Source organism: Paroedura picta, chromosome 1 (assembly GCF_049243985.1).
Source record: "Paroedura picta isolate Pp20150507F chromosome 1, Ppicta_v3.0, whole genome shotgun sequence".
Taxonomy (NCBI): domain Eukaryota; kingdom Metazoa; phylum Chordata; class Lepidosauria; order Squamata; family Gekkonidae; genus Paroedura; species Paroedura picta.
Window position 1 is genome coordinate 197,611,217 of NC_135369.1, and position 16,210 is coordinate 197,627,426.

General features: G+C 47.0%; 1 non-coding gene across 1 annotated transcript; it reads right to left on the minus strand.

Annotated features, from left to right (window-relative positions):
- Positions 1 to 3,744: 3,744 nt before the first annotated feature.
- Positions 3,745 to 3,851, minus strand: LOC143828032 (U6 spliceosomal RNA). Its single transcript, XR_013227484.1, has one exon. It is a non-coding gene; the product is annotated as a U6 spliceosomal RNA (small nuclear RNA).
- Between the last annotated feature and the right edge of the window lie 12,359 nt (positions 3,852 to 16,210).

The window sequence follows — 16,210 nt, forward strand, 5'->3', positions numbered from 1 at the left end:
TGGAAGTGACCGTTGCATGGATCACTGTGGCCAAGTGGTCCGAAGACAGGGAGGGCGCTAGTAGCCGGGTCTGGCAAAGGTGGAAAAAAGCTGTCCGGGCTACTTTAGTGACCTGAACCTCCATAGAAATGGAGGCATCGAATGTCACCCCAAATTCCTGGCAAGTGGAGCAGCTGTTAATTGCATCACCCAGGCATGGAGATGCACTTCCTGACCCCTTCTTCCGAGCCACAGAACCTCCAACTTGGATGGGTGGAGTTTCAGGTGACTCTGCCTGAGCCATCCAGCCACTGCTTCCAAACAATTGGCAAATGTATCCGGGGGGGGGGGGGCGGGAATCCTGCCGGCTGTCCATTAGGAGGTAGAGCTGGGTGTCATCTGCATATTGGTGACATCCCAGCCCGTAGCCCTGGATCAGCTGGGCATATAGATGTTAAAAAGTGTGGGAGAGAGTATCGCTCCCTGCGGAACCCCACAAGGAAGCCCACAGGGGCCCAACAACTCATCCCCCACTGCAACTGTCAAAGGCAGAAAGACTCACAACAAAGCTTCCGGTTTAATAGTAAGGTTTAATTGGAAGTAGTTCTGATCCCTCTAACATCTGAAGTCAAGACTGTTTGGTATAGGAAAAGCAAGCAGTTATCAGTACAATTATCCTGCCCAAACGGTCCCCAGTTCCCAGGGAGGAATCTTCCCCCCACCAGGTGCCATCCTGGGCTTCCTGCCAGACCCTCCCTGACTCTGCGGCCTTGGTGGAACTAGCGCCTCTCTTTGCAGATAAGATGTTTACAGGGGTACTTGCAACACAGTATCACAGCAGGGGAGAATGCAGTGTGAAAAGCTCAGGGTCATCAAAGGAGGATAGAGGTTCAAAGAGTTACTACAGAGTCATAAAACATAGGAGGTTACACACACACGAAAATGGAGTCACTCTGGTTAGCCTGGCTCAATCATGGCAGAGAGCAGGAGGCTGAACCTGACAGCAACCCTCTGCGTCTGGTTCTGAAGAAAGGAGACCAGCCATTTCAGCGCAGTTCCAGCGAGGCGGTGAACCAATACCTCGTGGTCGACTACATCAAATGCAGCTGACAGGTCTAATAACAAGAGAATGGCGGATCCGCCTCAGTCCAGTTGGCGCCGGATATCATCCGTCAAGGCGACCATCGCAGTCTCCACCCCGTGGAGAGGGAACCGCGACCTGGCACCGGGCCGCGGACCGCAGGTTGGGGACCACTGATCTCCACAACAACCCGTGTAGGAGGCTCAAATGTTTCTTTTGCACAACAGCCCTGTCCACCCTCTAAAGCAGCCATTTCTGCCTGGAGAGCTGATCTTTATAGTTTGGAGATGAGCTGTAATTCCAGGAGATGTGTCCCACCTGGACTGTGGGCTCCCCAGCCCTTACCAGCCCTCCCCAGCCCTTACAGTTTTATTTTGGGGCTCAAAGTGACAGACAGACCAGCAAGGGTCCTGAGAGTCTTGAAAGTGCAGAAAGATCTAAATAAGGAATATTTTAATTCTGTAATTGTAAATCGTGAACAAGCAACTGGCTGGAGAGACATAGGGGCTGTGAAGTGTCTTTTCACAAGCTTGGTCTGGTAAATAAAAATCAGAATTTGCCATGAAGGTCCTATGAAATCAAAGGGATAAGAGGCCCAGAATTTCAAGTGGAGCTAGCTTTACAGGGGAAGGCACTGGCAAGGGGAAGGCACTGGCAAACCACCCCGTATTGAGTCTGCCATGAAAACGCTAGAGGGCGTCACCCCAAGGGTCAGACATGACTCGGTGCTTGCACAGGGGATACCTTCACCTTTACCTTTAGCTTTACAGGAAAATAGACAGAGTTACTTTGGTTTTCCAGCTTCATTAGGCTACGATTTCGGTTTGTGGACAACAACAGGGGCTGCAGTTGCCTCAGTCGGCCTCAGGATTCAGAAGGGCAGACATCACCAGCCAAGTAACAGATTGTGCTAGCTAAGCCCAGTGAAAGCGGGGATTGGAAGTGGGGCTTCAAAGGGTACCATGCCTCAGAGCCCACCCTGCAAAGCAGCTATTTCTTTCTATGGAGCTGATCTTTATAGTCTGGAGATGAGCAGTAATTCCAGGAGCTCTCCAAGCCCCAACTGGAGGTTGGCTACCCCTGGGTTGGAAATATTCCATGAAAGTGGGGCCTCAAAAAGGTATCATGCCTTCACAGCCATCCAACCAACCACATAGTGCCCCTGGCCTATTTCAGGTCAAGAAAACATTGTGGAGAGGAGAAGGTTGCAAGATAGATACAGGTTCATATACTGGAATTCCACACTTCCTAGGTATGCTTGAACCTTATTTGGGTCAGGACTGCTGTGCATAGAAAGACCTCCTCTTAGGGTTGCCAGCTTCTAAGTGAGGCACAAAACCGACCCCAGACCATGATCAGTATGCAACGGGTATACAACAGTATGCAACGGGTATTACAGTATGCAACGGGCTTTACTACTAGTGTTCAATAAAACAAGAGTGACAATTCTGGGTCGCACAGAGAAACATAACTGCATTTATTCAAGGTTATTTCATTCTTGCTAACTGCTCACTTCAACCACTGCCATTGGCTGGAAAGGCAAGCTGTAAATATTTTAATAAATAACCCTGTTTCATAAAGTCACTCTGAAAAACTCTTGCAGCACTCAGATGTTTTGCTTCTGATTTTGTGGCACAGGATGTTATGACAGGAAGCCAGCATGTAAACCTAATTTGCTATGGAACCTTTTAAGAAACTATTTTAGTGTGGCTTAGTCAATGATATTGAAAACAAGTAAAACACAGGCAGTCACCAATCTGGAATTCTCTGAGGTTTCTTTCTCGCACCCCCTGAAGACCTGTGACCAGAAGTGCTGTTCATTTGAGGGTGAACATTTTGTAGGTTATAAGAACGGGTGTAATGAGTTTGCCCTGACCTGACCTAGTATTTGGATGGGAGACCTCCAAGGAAGTCTGTATTTGCTATGCAGAGGTAGATGATGGCAAACTGGCCTTGAAAGCCTCATGAGGAATTGCCTTTGCCATTTCACAAGAGGCCAGCCCATCCCAGGCTAGCCCTGTCTTCTCAGATCTTGGAAGCTAAGCAGGGTTGGCCCTGGTTAGTGCTTGTATTGGAGACGCCCAAGGAAGTCCTGGATCCACACGAACTGAATGATTGGTGAAGGGAGATTGATGGCCCCTATTTTCTCTCCTACTGCCTCTTCCTATCCTTCCCATGGCTTGAGCCCCAAGTAGCATTTCGAAGAAGGCAAGGTTTTCTGCCCAAAGAGCACAATAATCCCCCACCTGCAACAGCCCCAAAGACACCCAATGTTATAGTCCCACTGTATGTCACATTGGTAAGACCACACCTGGAGTCCTATTGAGAACCCTCTGAAACACTGAGGTTTCAAGAAACCCCAGAAGTGGCACAATCATGCATAACATGGTTAGGAAGCAGAGCTGTGGACACGCCCACCCAGGCCCCTCTACTTCCCACCCCCTCCAGGCCCATCATTGGCAATTTTGGGAGGCAGGGGCAGGCCATCATGACTATATGTGATCATATCACCCAATAAATGTTTAACAAATTAAAAATGTATAGCAAATCAGTTCACTCCCATCCATTTGGGAAGCCCTTCCAGGCCATCACAAAACCATGGTTGAGAAAGCCTGATGTAGAAGGTTTTTAAGTAGGATAATTTCCCAAAAAACAAAAAAATAAAGTCAATACAGCCAATTTCTTTTTTTTTTAAACGCTTCATGAATTTGCATGTCATCCTTGTGCAGGGGCCATGCTAATCTTCTCTGTATCGTTCCAATTTTAGTATATGTGCTGCCGAAGCGAATACAGCCAATTTCAACCTAAGTCTTCTTCAAGGAATCTTGACTTCTTTTGCGTCCTTGTGTTATCTTGGAGCATACAACTTAAGTGACTTCTATACTAACCTTATTGGAAACACAGCAAAACAAAGTCAGAGTCCAGTGGTACCTTTAAGACCCACAAAGATTTATTCAAGGTGTGAGCTTTTGAGTGCAAGCACTCTTCTTCATACTATGAATGGACTCGAAAGCTCACGCCTTGAATAAATCCTTGTGGGTCTTAAAGGTGCCACTGGACTTTGATTTTGTTTTGTTGTGCTGCTTCAGACCACTATGGCCACCCACTTGAATCTATCTTATTGGAAACCATTATTATACAAGCTTTATTTTTGCTTTGCATTCATACCTTAGAAGGTTTTTTCCTAATGCAAAGTGCTTAAGTTTGGGGGGGGGGGCAGGACTGGGCAATAGAACTATATATTAAAACTATTTTTGTTTTTTATGCTTCAAACGGATTTTGACTGTTTTTCTACTTCCACTGTTTGGCCAATTAGGACTGACAGCTGTGCTTGCACTCGAAAGCTCACGCCTTGAATAAATCTTTGTTGGTCTTAAAGGTGCTACCAGACTCTGATTTTATTGTCTTCCTGGAGAATGTGTGTGCTGTCTAGTCACAACCAACTCATGGTAACACCTCTGGGGGGGGGGCTTCAAAGGGAGGCATGAGTAGAGGGGGTTGACCATTGCCTACCTCAGTATGGCAGCACTGGATTTCCTCAGTGGTCTCCCATCCAAGTACTGACCAGGGCTGGCTCTGCTTAGCTTCTGAGATCTAGTGAGATTTGGCTAGCTAAACCAATCTCAGCAGATCATGGAAGCTAAGCCGGTCAGCCAAGGTTAGTACTTGGGACATAAAATCACCAAGGAAGCAGAGTCCCTACACAGAAGCAGGCAGGGGCAAGCCTCCTCTGATGGTCTCTTGCCTTGAGAACCCTATGGCAGCCTTCCTCAATTTGTTGAGAAGCCCCTGAAACATTCTTCAGGCTTTGAGAAACTCCAGAAGTGGCGCAATCATGAAGAGTATGGTTGGGGAGCAGAGCTGTGGACATGTTCCCCCATGGGACCCCTCCCCTTCCCATTCCCTCCAGGCCCATCATTGGCCATTCTGGGAGGGGTGGGTGGGTGGACATGTCCATATACGAGCATAAACAAACAAACAAATGTTTAACAATTTTAAAAATATATATATTAAAATTAATTCGCTCCCACCCATCCGGGAAGCCCTTCTGGGGCCATCAAGAAACCCCAGGGTTTCACAAAACCCTGGTTGAAAAAGCCTGCCCAGGAGGTCAGCATGGAGTTGGTGCAACTTGATGGCACTTTCCACACAGACACAGACACACAGACACGCGTTTCCTTTCCAGCATTCTGTTGATCACAGGATTCTATTCATTCGTCACATTTTTCCTTGTAAAGGGACCCAAAAGATACAAATACGAATTATTTTAATGCACCTTACTCTAAACAGACTGTTAAAACTATCTCCTTGGTGTTGTAAGCCAAAAAGTTCATTGTCAGGCCCACGGTATCTTTCTGTGCTGAGACAGCCAAGAGCAGAAACCCACAAGAGATGAAATCCAACAAGGGTCCCTCCCCTCCCCTCCCGTCTTGCTGCAGGACAGCTGAAGAGGTGTAATTCAACAGTCCTCTGTGCTCCTGTCATGGCCTCTGATTGAGGTGGACAGGAGGTATGGATCTGGCCGGGTCCCGTAAAGGACGCAGACAGGTGGAAGGCCAAGTGGAGGGGTGGGAACAAGCACCGGGTACAAAAGGGACCATGGAGATCTTTTAAAGTGCATTCCCTTTCGAGATAAGAGGGGAGGAGAAGAAGCAGGGTAAAGACCTGATTAGCAATGCAAAAATGAGGTAGAAGTGTGGATCGGAGAGCCATCGAGTGGTTCGGTAGTGAAGTTGAAGGTGGGAGTATAAATAAGCAAAGGACAGAAGAACAGCATGGGCCAGCTAATCATGGGGAAGAGGAGTATAGAGAAAATTGGAAAGAAGCAAATTTTAGGTCCAGATAGAACAGAGGGGGAACAGTACAAGGTCAGGGGGTTAGCACTTTTTGAACTGGAGAATAGATATGGAATTCCAAAATTCTCCTCTTGTGGGAGCGGGGCAGGGAGAGTCCTTTGAAGAAAATAATCTCCAGGTCTAATCTCCCGGCCGCTGCTGGGATGGAGGAATCACAGATCAGTGCTCAAATCGATATGCAAAAAGAAGACTCCAGGGACCCTGAGGTAAGGTGCCAGATTTTTCATATTTAAGCTCTCTCCCGCAATGACAGTGTATAAAGAAATATTAAAGAATAGCTCCTATCAAAATAGAGACAGAACCAAATCTCCATTTGAGACATGACAAAGCAGCAAGTCCAGGTTTATATTCAGGCCTAACTCCACATAACACTTTAGCCAGGCCTGCCTGCTTGTTAAGCATACCACTACTTTCCTACATGTACATGAGTGTGCCAATGTTCAAACATGTGCTTTTTGAGAGCCAGCTTGGCATAGTGGTTAAGAATGGCAGCCTCTAATCTGGAGACCTGGGTTTGATTCCCCACTTCTCCTCCACATGCAGCCAGCTGGGAGACCTTGAGCCAGTCACAGTCCTGGCAGAGCTGTTCTCACAGAGCCGTTCCTCTCAGAGCTCTCTTAGCCCCACCAACCTCACAGGGTGTCTGTTGTGGGGAGAGGAAGGGGAAACTACAGTAAGGCTCTTTGGGATTCCTTCGGGTAGTAAACATCAGGGTACAAAAAACCCGGCTCCTCTTCCTTTACTTTAAGCAACCAGTCGCCACATCTTGGAAGCCCGTGTTCTTTTAAATATATTGAAAGGACATGGGGAGTCGGAGTCAGACACTCAGCAAGGGGAGAAACTGGGAGCCAGCATGGCATAGTGGTTAAAGCAGCCCTTTCCAACCTTTGGACGATGGAGGGACCTTTGAAATATTTTTTCAGGCTTTGAGGGACCCCCAGAAGTGGAGACAAATCGCTTCAGAGAAGTGGACACGGAAGTAAGGTGCAGGAGCCAACCAATCAATCAATCAATCAATCTATTGATCATTGACTGTTTCCATCGTGGAAAAAGAGACTAGACCTGTAGAGCTACAGGGGAAGAGGGCTCCAGTGATGTAAGCAGCCATCCGAACTTCTTGGAAAGGCCACAGAACACCTGGGGAGCTCTCACGTAACCCCAGGGCTCTCCAGAACCCTGACTGGGAATCTCTGTGTTAATGTGTCAGATTAGGCATGGGAGGAGACTCGGGTTTCAATCTGAACTCTGCCCATGGAAGCCTGCTAGGTGGGCCAGTCACAAATCCTCAGTCTAAGCTTCTTACAGGATTGTTGCAATGATAAAGAGAAGAAGGGAAGAATGGCAGCCAGTTTGGGCATAAGGCAGGATATAAACGACATAAATACATACATCCTAATTAATGATGTCTTTGTTCAGCTGAAATACTACTTGCTCCACTGGGTCTTGTCCTAGCAAACATCACACTTATATTTCTTTAAGTCAAACCTGCCTGCCACCAATGGTGGACTCAGAGGTCTTCCCTGAACCCTGACGGTTTTTTTTTTTTAACTCCAAGTTCATCTTGGACAAAATGTGAAAAAAGAAAAACCTCCTTTCCAAATGTACATACTATATTCCAACTACAAATTGCTTGCTTTCTGGATACAAAACTGTGAGCTTAAAATTATCAGAATTAGAGTCTGAACGTCACCTTTCTCCTCCTGTCTAGTGAGGTGTATTGCTTAATAACCATGACTTTTGAATTAATCGAATAAATCTCCACATGTTTGCGTAAGAATGATTTCTGACAGGGGAAAAATATTTTCTGGTTGTATACCCAGCAATATGTGTCCTTCCCGTGTTATAAAGAAAAGTATGCTTTTAAGAACTATTTGTATAATACGGGTTTCCTAAAAATGTTGGTGCACCTGTTTGACAACACTTAATCATTATTATTATTTTATTCAATCAGAGAGTTCTTAAATACTTAATTGAACTGCTGATCGACTGAAATTTGCAATCCTGCTACTTACAGAGTCCATCTAAGCCAAGATATGGCAATCTTTACCTAAATGGGGCATCTAGTTTGGGTTAGTGTTCACTGCCTGAGATTCTTTCCTATTACAACCCCAGGTTTAATCAATGATAAACTGCCTTTAGAATAGTTTTGTCAGGGACCTCCTGGCAACCAGTGGGGGATGGTGGGAGACTACCAGGAGAAGCACGGAGGTCCATCGTAGACACATCTCTGTATGTCTGATGTACATTGCCCATGTGTTCTGGAAGTAACATCACCACATGTGGGATGTCAGGGTGAAATTGGTATTTGGGCAAAAAGTCCATGGTAAATTTGGCTTTTACCAAAGAGTTTTTGCCCAAATAATAGTGTGTTTCTCTCAACATCCCAGATGTCATGACATCACTTTTGGGCCATTTGGGCAGTAATGTAAATTTATCACTGCACATTGGATAAATCTTCATTTCAGAATAAGTTCACCCTGATGGCTAATTGATTGGGTGGCAGGAAGTTTGGGTTTAGCAGTGAGAGATTCCTACCTCCATGGGGGGGGGGGGAATCTGTCAACCTTACTTTACAGTAAGACACAAATTTATCTAAGTTCAAGGTCCATGGTTTCTCAAGTCAACCCCAATTACCACTTTGAGCCCTGAGGAACAGCAGTCTCCAACTTTCCAAGACCCAAGAATCAACTTTAAACCCAGGTGACGACAGAGGACTTATTGAGCTGCAGGCATATGATGCAACATTCATATGTTATGGGAAGAAGGAGAGTTAGAGATCACCGGTTTCAAGGGCAAGGCAGTAGACCACAGACTAAGAGAGCTGGTTCAGGGTAAGGTAAAGGTAAAGGTATCCTCTGTGCAAGCACTGGGTCATGTCTGACCCTTGGGGGTGACGCTCTCCAGCGTTTTCATGGCAGACTCAATATGGGGTGGTTTGCCAGTGCCTTCCCCAGTCATTACCGTTTACCCCCCAGCAAACTGGGTACTCATTTTACCGACCTTGGAAGGATGGAAGGCTGAGTCAACCTTGAGCCAGCTGCTGGGATCGAACTCCCAACCTCAAGGGCAAAGCTTTCAGACTGCTGCCTTACTACTCTGCGCCACAAGAGGTTCAGGGTAAGTAAAGGTAAAGGTATCCCCTGTGCAAGCACCGAGTCATGTCTGACCCTTGGGGTGACGCCCTCTAGCGTTTTCATGGCAGACTCAATACGGGGTGGTTTGCCAGTGCCTTCCCCAGTCATTACTGTTTACCCCCCAGCAGCAAGCTGGGTACTCATTTTACCGACCTCGGAAGGATGGAAGGCTGAGTCAACCTTGAGCCGGCTGCTGGGATTGAACTCCCAGCCTCATGGGCAAAGCTTTCAGACAGCTGCCTTACCACTCTGCGCCACAAGAGGCCCCTGAGGTTCAGGGTAAACAAGCCCAAAAACCCAAGCTGTATTATACTAAAGAACAAGCAAAGTGGCAGAAATCTTTCCACTGCTGTGTGACTATGCAAGGAATTTTGTGCCCTTGATCTTTACACCTGTGCAGTAGCCACAAGTCTTTAGAAAGAGAGAGTAAAAATGTAATTGCTTCAGCAACTCTTCAGCTCACCTGAGGGTCCCGAGGACCACTGTTATAGAGGAAGGAAAATAGAAAGTGCTCTAAACACAGGAACGAGCAGCTACCTGGAGGTGCACTTTAAAACTGAGCAGTATTTCTGGTACAGCAGTCTATTGAAGGGGCATTCACTCCCAGCTGGGTATTCAGTTAGGCTGCCAGATTTTACCACAGTTTTCTGATGATTCCTAGGGCCATTCCGCACCAGGATCCATGTAGCAAATTGTTTGCTGAACGAAAAATCGCCATTTTAAATAGTGGAATTCGGCGTAACGCATACCTGCCTTTGTAGTGGAATCCAGTTGTGTTTCTATCGTTTCCCACAGGGTTCCGGTCTCTGCAAAAATCGCTAGCCAGGAAGCGCTATTGCTAAGCTGTGTCCTGCCCCTGGCCGTCAAGCAGCCAATGGGTGGCCGTTATCATGCTCCCAAACAGCCCCTTTCCCTTTAAGGAAGTTAAAAAAAAAACACACCCGTTGCAACGAATATGCATTGATTCGTTGCAACGGAGAGACCCATCCAGCTAGCAGGTGGTGTTTGAGCTGCCGTTTCATCGTTGCCATGCACCCCCCGAGTGAAAAAAAAATCCCCTCCCCTCACGGGCGCGATTTTCGGCCGAAAACAGTGTGAAAAATAAAGTGAAAATAAACCAGCAAACGGGCCTCTGCAATGCTTGTGCTTGGTGACTTTAAACAGAGGGGCTGCAGCCAGGGAAGCCTCACTGGGTAAACGAAGGCTCGCTGGTGCGTTGATCTCCACTCGCTCGGAGAAAAAAAAATGGCGATCGCTTTGCCGGAAGATCAGAGGAGAGAGCCAGGGGGAGGGACTTTGCAGAAACCGCAATAATGGTAACGCACAGAACTTTCCCGCTAGTGTTGCAGATTGGTTGCAGGAGTGTAGCGCTTTCCGGAGGGTGAATCCACTTTTTGGGATTTCCCTGAAAGCGCTACAACGAAGCGCTTTTTGCAGATCGGTTTCAGGAGTGTTGCAGATTGTCAACGACGTTGTGCATAACGGCAAAACTGTAGTGATTTCAATTAGTAACCATTGTGCTATTTTGGCCGAATGTGGAACGGCCCCTAGAGCTACACAAAGTCACTTCCAGGTTTTCCCCAGTAATGACATAGCAATACCACTCATGTCAGATCATCCCCATGTCCTGCCCCAAACCATCCCACTGATTGCCATTTCCGGCCTACTAACCCTTGTTAGGAGTAGCAGAAGCCCTTTTGTCATAGATATTGAAGAAGCAGACAGACGATATATAAAAAGAAGGGCCTTTCATGCCACTGGCCCTGTTGTGTGTGGCAGCGTCTGAATTGTCCGTTTCAGGCCAACGTAGCCAGCACCACACCACAGGGTCTGCATGTCCGTGCAGAGTTACCATGCCTCCTCCCCCCACGCAGCATGGCGCTGGCTGCGTCAGCCTGGAACGGACAATTCAGACACCGCCATGCACAACCCTTGTTGGAAGGGTTGTGCACGGCGGCATCCGAATTGTGCGATTCGGCCGCCAAAGCAGCTGTTCCTGTCCATCGTAGCCAGCGCCGCGCTGCGTCACATGGGTTGCTTCGACCGGTGTGCCGGCACCTGCGCCTCCCCCCCTCCCTGCAGACAGCGATGGCTGTGACGGGCGGGAACGGCCAAATTGCACAACCTGGGACTGTAGCTGACCATGTAATGATCGAAAGACTACTTTTCAATAAAGTCTTAAACACAGGTTCACTTAATGCAGACAGACTAGCCTTTGGCATATTTTTAATTACTTTTTTCCTACAATAACTCTAATGCAGGATTGCCATTTCTGAATGCCAAGGGAAATCTTTGACCATCTGGGTTTTACCCAACCATCCTTAGGGTTGCCAGGCAATCGGGGTGAGCAAGGCGGGCCACATTCTGGGAAAAAAATGTAAAAGAAAAAATAAGGTCGCGTCTGCTTACAGAAAGCTCTGACCACAGACTTGCCAGATTGCCAGAGCTACCAGGAAGTGCTGTAGATATTTCTAGGAATCACTAGAAATTCTGATACGTTTACTAGAGTTTCTGGCAAGTCCTAACACTGCCCTTGTTACTTTTGGGTCACTCTAGGAACTCTATTGTCAGAACTTCCTGTAAGCAGATGAGGCCTTGTTTATCCTTTTCTTTTTGCTTCTCAGGATGACAGCTCCTCTATTTGGTCCCCATTTCTACCAGCTGATCAGGTGTGCATCAGGGGGCAAGTACCAAAGTCACCTGAACATCTTTCAATGGGACAAATGGGGAACTCCAACCTCCCTCTCACCCAGTAAGCCTTCCTCCTGCAAAAGAGGTTGTTTCTCTAGAGCGGGTGTTTCTCAACCAGGGTTTCATGGGGTTTCTTGATGGCCCAGGGCTACCCGAATGGGTGGGAGTTATTTAATTTTTAATATATTTTAAACATTTGCTAAACATTTATCAGGTGACATGATTATATATGGTCATGTCGACTCACCCTCCCTCTCAAAACGGCCAATGATAGGCCTGGGAGGGGTGGGAAGGGGAGGAGTCCCAAGCAGACATGTACAAAACTTTGCTTCCCAACCATATTCTGCATGATCAGAATATTCTGGAGTGCCTGAAGAATATTTCAGGGGGTTCTCAATGGTTTAAAATTTAAGAAAAGCTGCCCTAGAGGAAAGTTATTTCTGCTAGAGGAAAACTCCACAACAAGGGGAGCAGAGTGGTAGAACACAACCCATAGAATCTACACAATAATTCTATCAGTAATTAAATGGGACTCTGCATGCCAAAAATCAGAAATAACAATATAACAAATATTTTAGTATTTGTATCCCTAAACATTAAAATGATGTACAAAATTTAAAAGATTAAAACATTTACAAGATAGTTAATATACCTAATGTCCCTTAATTAAATGGCCAGACCCTTGGGGTAGCACATTGCCGATCTCCATCCTCAGACCTAACTACCAGCTGTGAAATACACAGAACATGAAAAACAAATAACACATCAATAGCATACAAACAACAGGGATAAGGGAGGGTGGGAAACAAGCCACAATGCGGTAAGAGGCTAGACGCTGCCTGCCCAATCTGACTGCCCTTTTAAAGCAGGATCAAGCCCCGTTGCCTTGCTCACGTGAAAACCATGAGCCTCACAATAGCTCTATCTGGCTGTCCCAGGGCCTCCTCCCATGGGAATGAGCTGTTCTCTTCCTGTGTTGCCTGCCCAGCAAATGCTAATGCTGAATCTGCACAGAGCTTTTATTCCAATCTCAGGTCAATTCATTCCCTGCCGTCTACACTGACTGTGATTTCCATTTTGATTTGGGGCCATTTAAATTTTCCCTCTGCAACAAGCAGGATTGATCTGGAGTGAGCCTACCTTTCCCCCATGATATCCTGGAGTGGATATAACCCTTGATATTTGAAAACTCGGCATGAGTAAAGGTGCAGCTCTCTGTTTGTCCTGAACTAGCTTGCTGCCGAGCCTCCAACACTGTAGAAAAGCCTTGATTGGCCAGGGCGTCTGTTCCTGGTTCCCAGGTTGCAAGGCTTCCCTTAAAGGGGAAGCCCTACCTTCTCTCAAGTGTAGCTCCAGAAGCCCTAACTTCTCTTGGCAGAGATTTGCCTCTTGGATTTATTCCCCCTCCTCTGCTGTCTCCAATCCTTCCCCCCCCACACACACACACTTGTTCAAGAAAAAATAGAAAGAGACTCTTGCTTGGCTCCCACCCCTTCTGAGCTTCCCTAATCATGCGCAGAACACCTTCTGTTTCAATGGGGGGGGGATACAGGAAGACCCAAGTTCAAATCAATATACATTCAGCAGGATCCACAATGTAATAAACAAAGCAAGTACAAAATCAGCCCTAGAGAGGCTGCAGGGTGTAGATGGTTTAGGCCAGCTGTCCCCAACCCCTGGTTCGGGGACCGGGACCAGTTCGTGGATCAGTCGGTACCATGGTAGATGAACCCAAAAGAGGTTCAGCCATACTGGACTTAATACTGACCAACAGGCAAGAGTTGGTGGATGAGGTGAAGGAGGTGGGGACCCTAGGGGGAAGTGACCATGTCCTCATAGAATTCCTTTTGAGATGGGGAGCCAAGGAAGCTTGTAGCCAGATGCGGATGTTCGAATTTCGTAGGGCAATCTTTAATAAACTCAGAGACATGATGAGCGTCATACCATGGACGAGAATGCTGGAAGGGAAGGGAGCATGTGAAGGGTGGGCGCTACTCAAACAAGAGCTATTGCATGCTCAATCAATGACTATCCCAGAAAGACGAAAACACTGCAGGAGCTCTAAGAAGCCTATTTGGATGAACAGAGAACTTCAAGAGGAAATAAGAAAGAAAAGGAAAATGTTCAGGAAATGGAGGGAAGGACAGAGCTCTAAAGAAGAGTATCTACAGGTTACTAGGCACTAGGATGATCAATCATCAGAAAGGCCAAAGCTGAGAGTGAGCTAAGATTGGCCAGGGAAGCCCATTGTAACAAGAAAAGATTTTTCAGTTATGTGAGGAGCAAACGTAAAGTAAAGGAGGCAATAGGCCCACTGTTGGGTGCAGATGGACAAACTCTAACGGAGGATGCAGAGAAAGCAGAAAGGCTTAGTGCCTATTTTACATCTGTTTTTTTCCTACAGGTCAAGTGTTTAGGCACATCTAGAGATGGCCGTAGCCAAAGGATAGTGTCTGGGTGGCAGGTTAACATGGATAGAGAGGTTGTCGAGAGGCATTTAGCTGCACTGGATGAGTTCAAATCCCCTGGTCCGGATGAAATGCACCCAAGAGTACTCAAAGAACTTTCCAGAGAACTTGCACAGCCATCATCTTCGGAACCCCTTTAAGGACTGGAGATGTCCCAGAGGACTGGAAGAGAGCAAACATGATTCCGATCTTCAAAAAAGGGAGGAAGGATAACCAGGGAAACTACAGACCTGTGAGTCTGATCTCTGTTGTGGGGAAGATAATGGAGCAGATATTAAAGGGAGCGATCTGCAAACATCTGGACGACAATTTGGTGATCCAAGGAAGTCAGCATGGATTTGTCTCCAACAGGTCCTGCCAGACCAACCTGGTTTCCTTTTTTGACCAAGTAACAGGTTTGCTGGATCGGGGAAATTCGGTTGATGTCATCTACTTGGATTTTAGTAAAGCTTTTGACAAGGTTCCCCATGATGTTCTGATGGATAAGTTGAAGGACTGCAATCTGGATTTTCAGATAGTTAAGTGGATAGGGAATTGGTTAGAGAACCACATTCAAAGGGTTGTTGTCAATGGTGTTTCATCAGACTGGAGAGAGGTGAGTAGCGGGGTACCTCAGGTCTCAGTGCTCGGCCTGGTACTTTTTAACATATTTATTAATGATCTAGATGAGGGGGTGGAGGGACTACTCATCAAGTTTGCAGATGACACCAAATTGGGGGGACTGGCAAATACTCCGGAAGATAGAGACAGAGTTCAACGAGATCTGAACACAATGGAAAAATGGGCAAATGAGAACAAGATGCAATTTAATAAAGATAAGTGTAAAGTTCTGCATCTGAGTCAGAAAAATGAAAAGCATGCCTACTGGATGGGGGATACGCTTCTAGGTAACACTGTGTGTGAATGAGACCTTGGGGTACTTGTGGATTGTAAACTAAACATGAGCAGGCAGTGTGATGCAGTAGTAAAAAAGGCAAATGCCATTATGGGCTGTATCAACAGGTGCCTCACATCAAAATCACAAGATGTCATAGTCCCATTGTATACAGCACTGGTCAGACCACACCTGGAGTACTGTGTGCAGTTCTGGAGGCCTCACTTCAAGAAGGACGTAGATAAAATTGAAAGGGTACAGAGGAGAGCGACAAAGATGATCTGGGGCCAAGGGACCAAGCCCTATGAAGACAGGTTGAGGGACTTGGGAATGTTCAGCCTGGAGAAAAGGAGGTTGAGAGGGGACATGATAGCCCTCTTTAAGTATTTGAAAGGTTGTCACTTGGAGGAGGGCAGGATGCTGTTTCCGTTGGCTGCAGAGGAAAGGACACGCAGTAATAGGTTTAAACTTCAAGTACAACGATATAGGCAAGATATCAGGAAAAAAATTTTCACAGTCAGAGTAGTTCAGCAGTGGAATAGGCTGCCTAAGGAGGTGGTGAGCTCTCCCTCACTGGCAGTCTTCAAGCAAAGGTTGGATACACACTTTTTTTGGATGCTTAGGGCTGATCCTGCGTTGAGCAGGGGGTTGGACTAGATGGCCTGTATGTCCCCTTCCAGCTCTATGATTCTATGATTCTATGATTCTATGATTCTAGGCCGTGGCTCCTCCTCCTCCCCGGCTGCTGCCTTGGGATCTGCCCTGCCACTCTGCCACCGGCTCACCTTTGGTGCTCTCTGGCGGTTGCCATGGCTGGGGCTCCCCCTCGGTGTGGCACTGCACAGCTGCTGCTGGCAGCGCCCCCCAGTGGGCGTCAGGAAGTCAGCGGCACCGTCGGGAAAGCAAGTGGAGCAGGGGCTCAGGTGGCGGCAGTGACATCCCTCAGCAAAGGCTACCCCCTTTCCCAGGCCTCAGTAAAATTGTCAAGCGTTGACCGGTCCCCGGTGATAAAAAGGTTGGGGACCACTGGTCTAGACTCTAGGACTTTCATTGCTCCTATGGTATAATAGAGAGCAGGGGTCCCCAATACAGTGCCCATGGGCTCCACAGCACCCTCCAACACCATT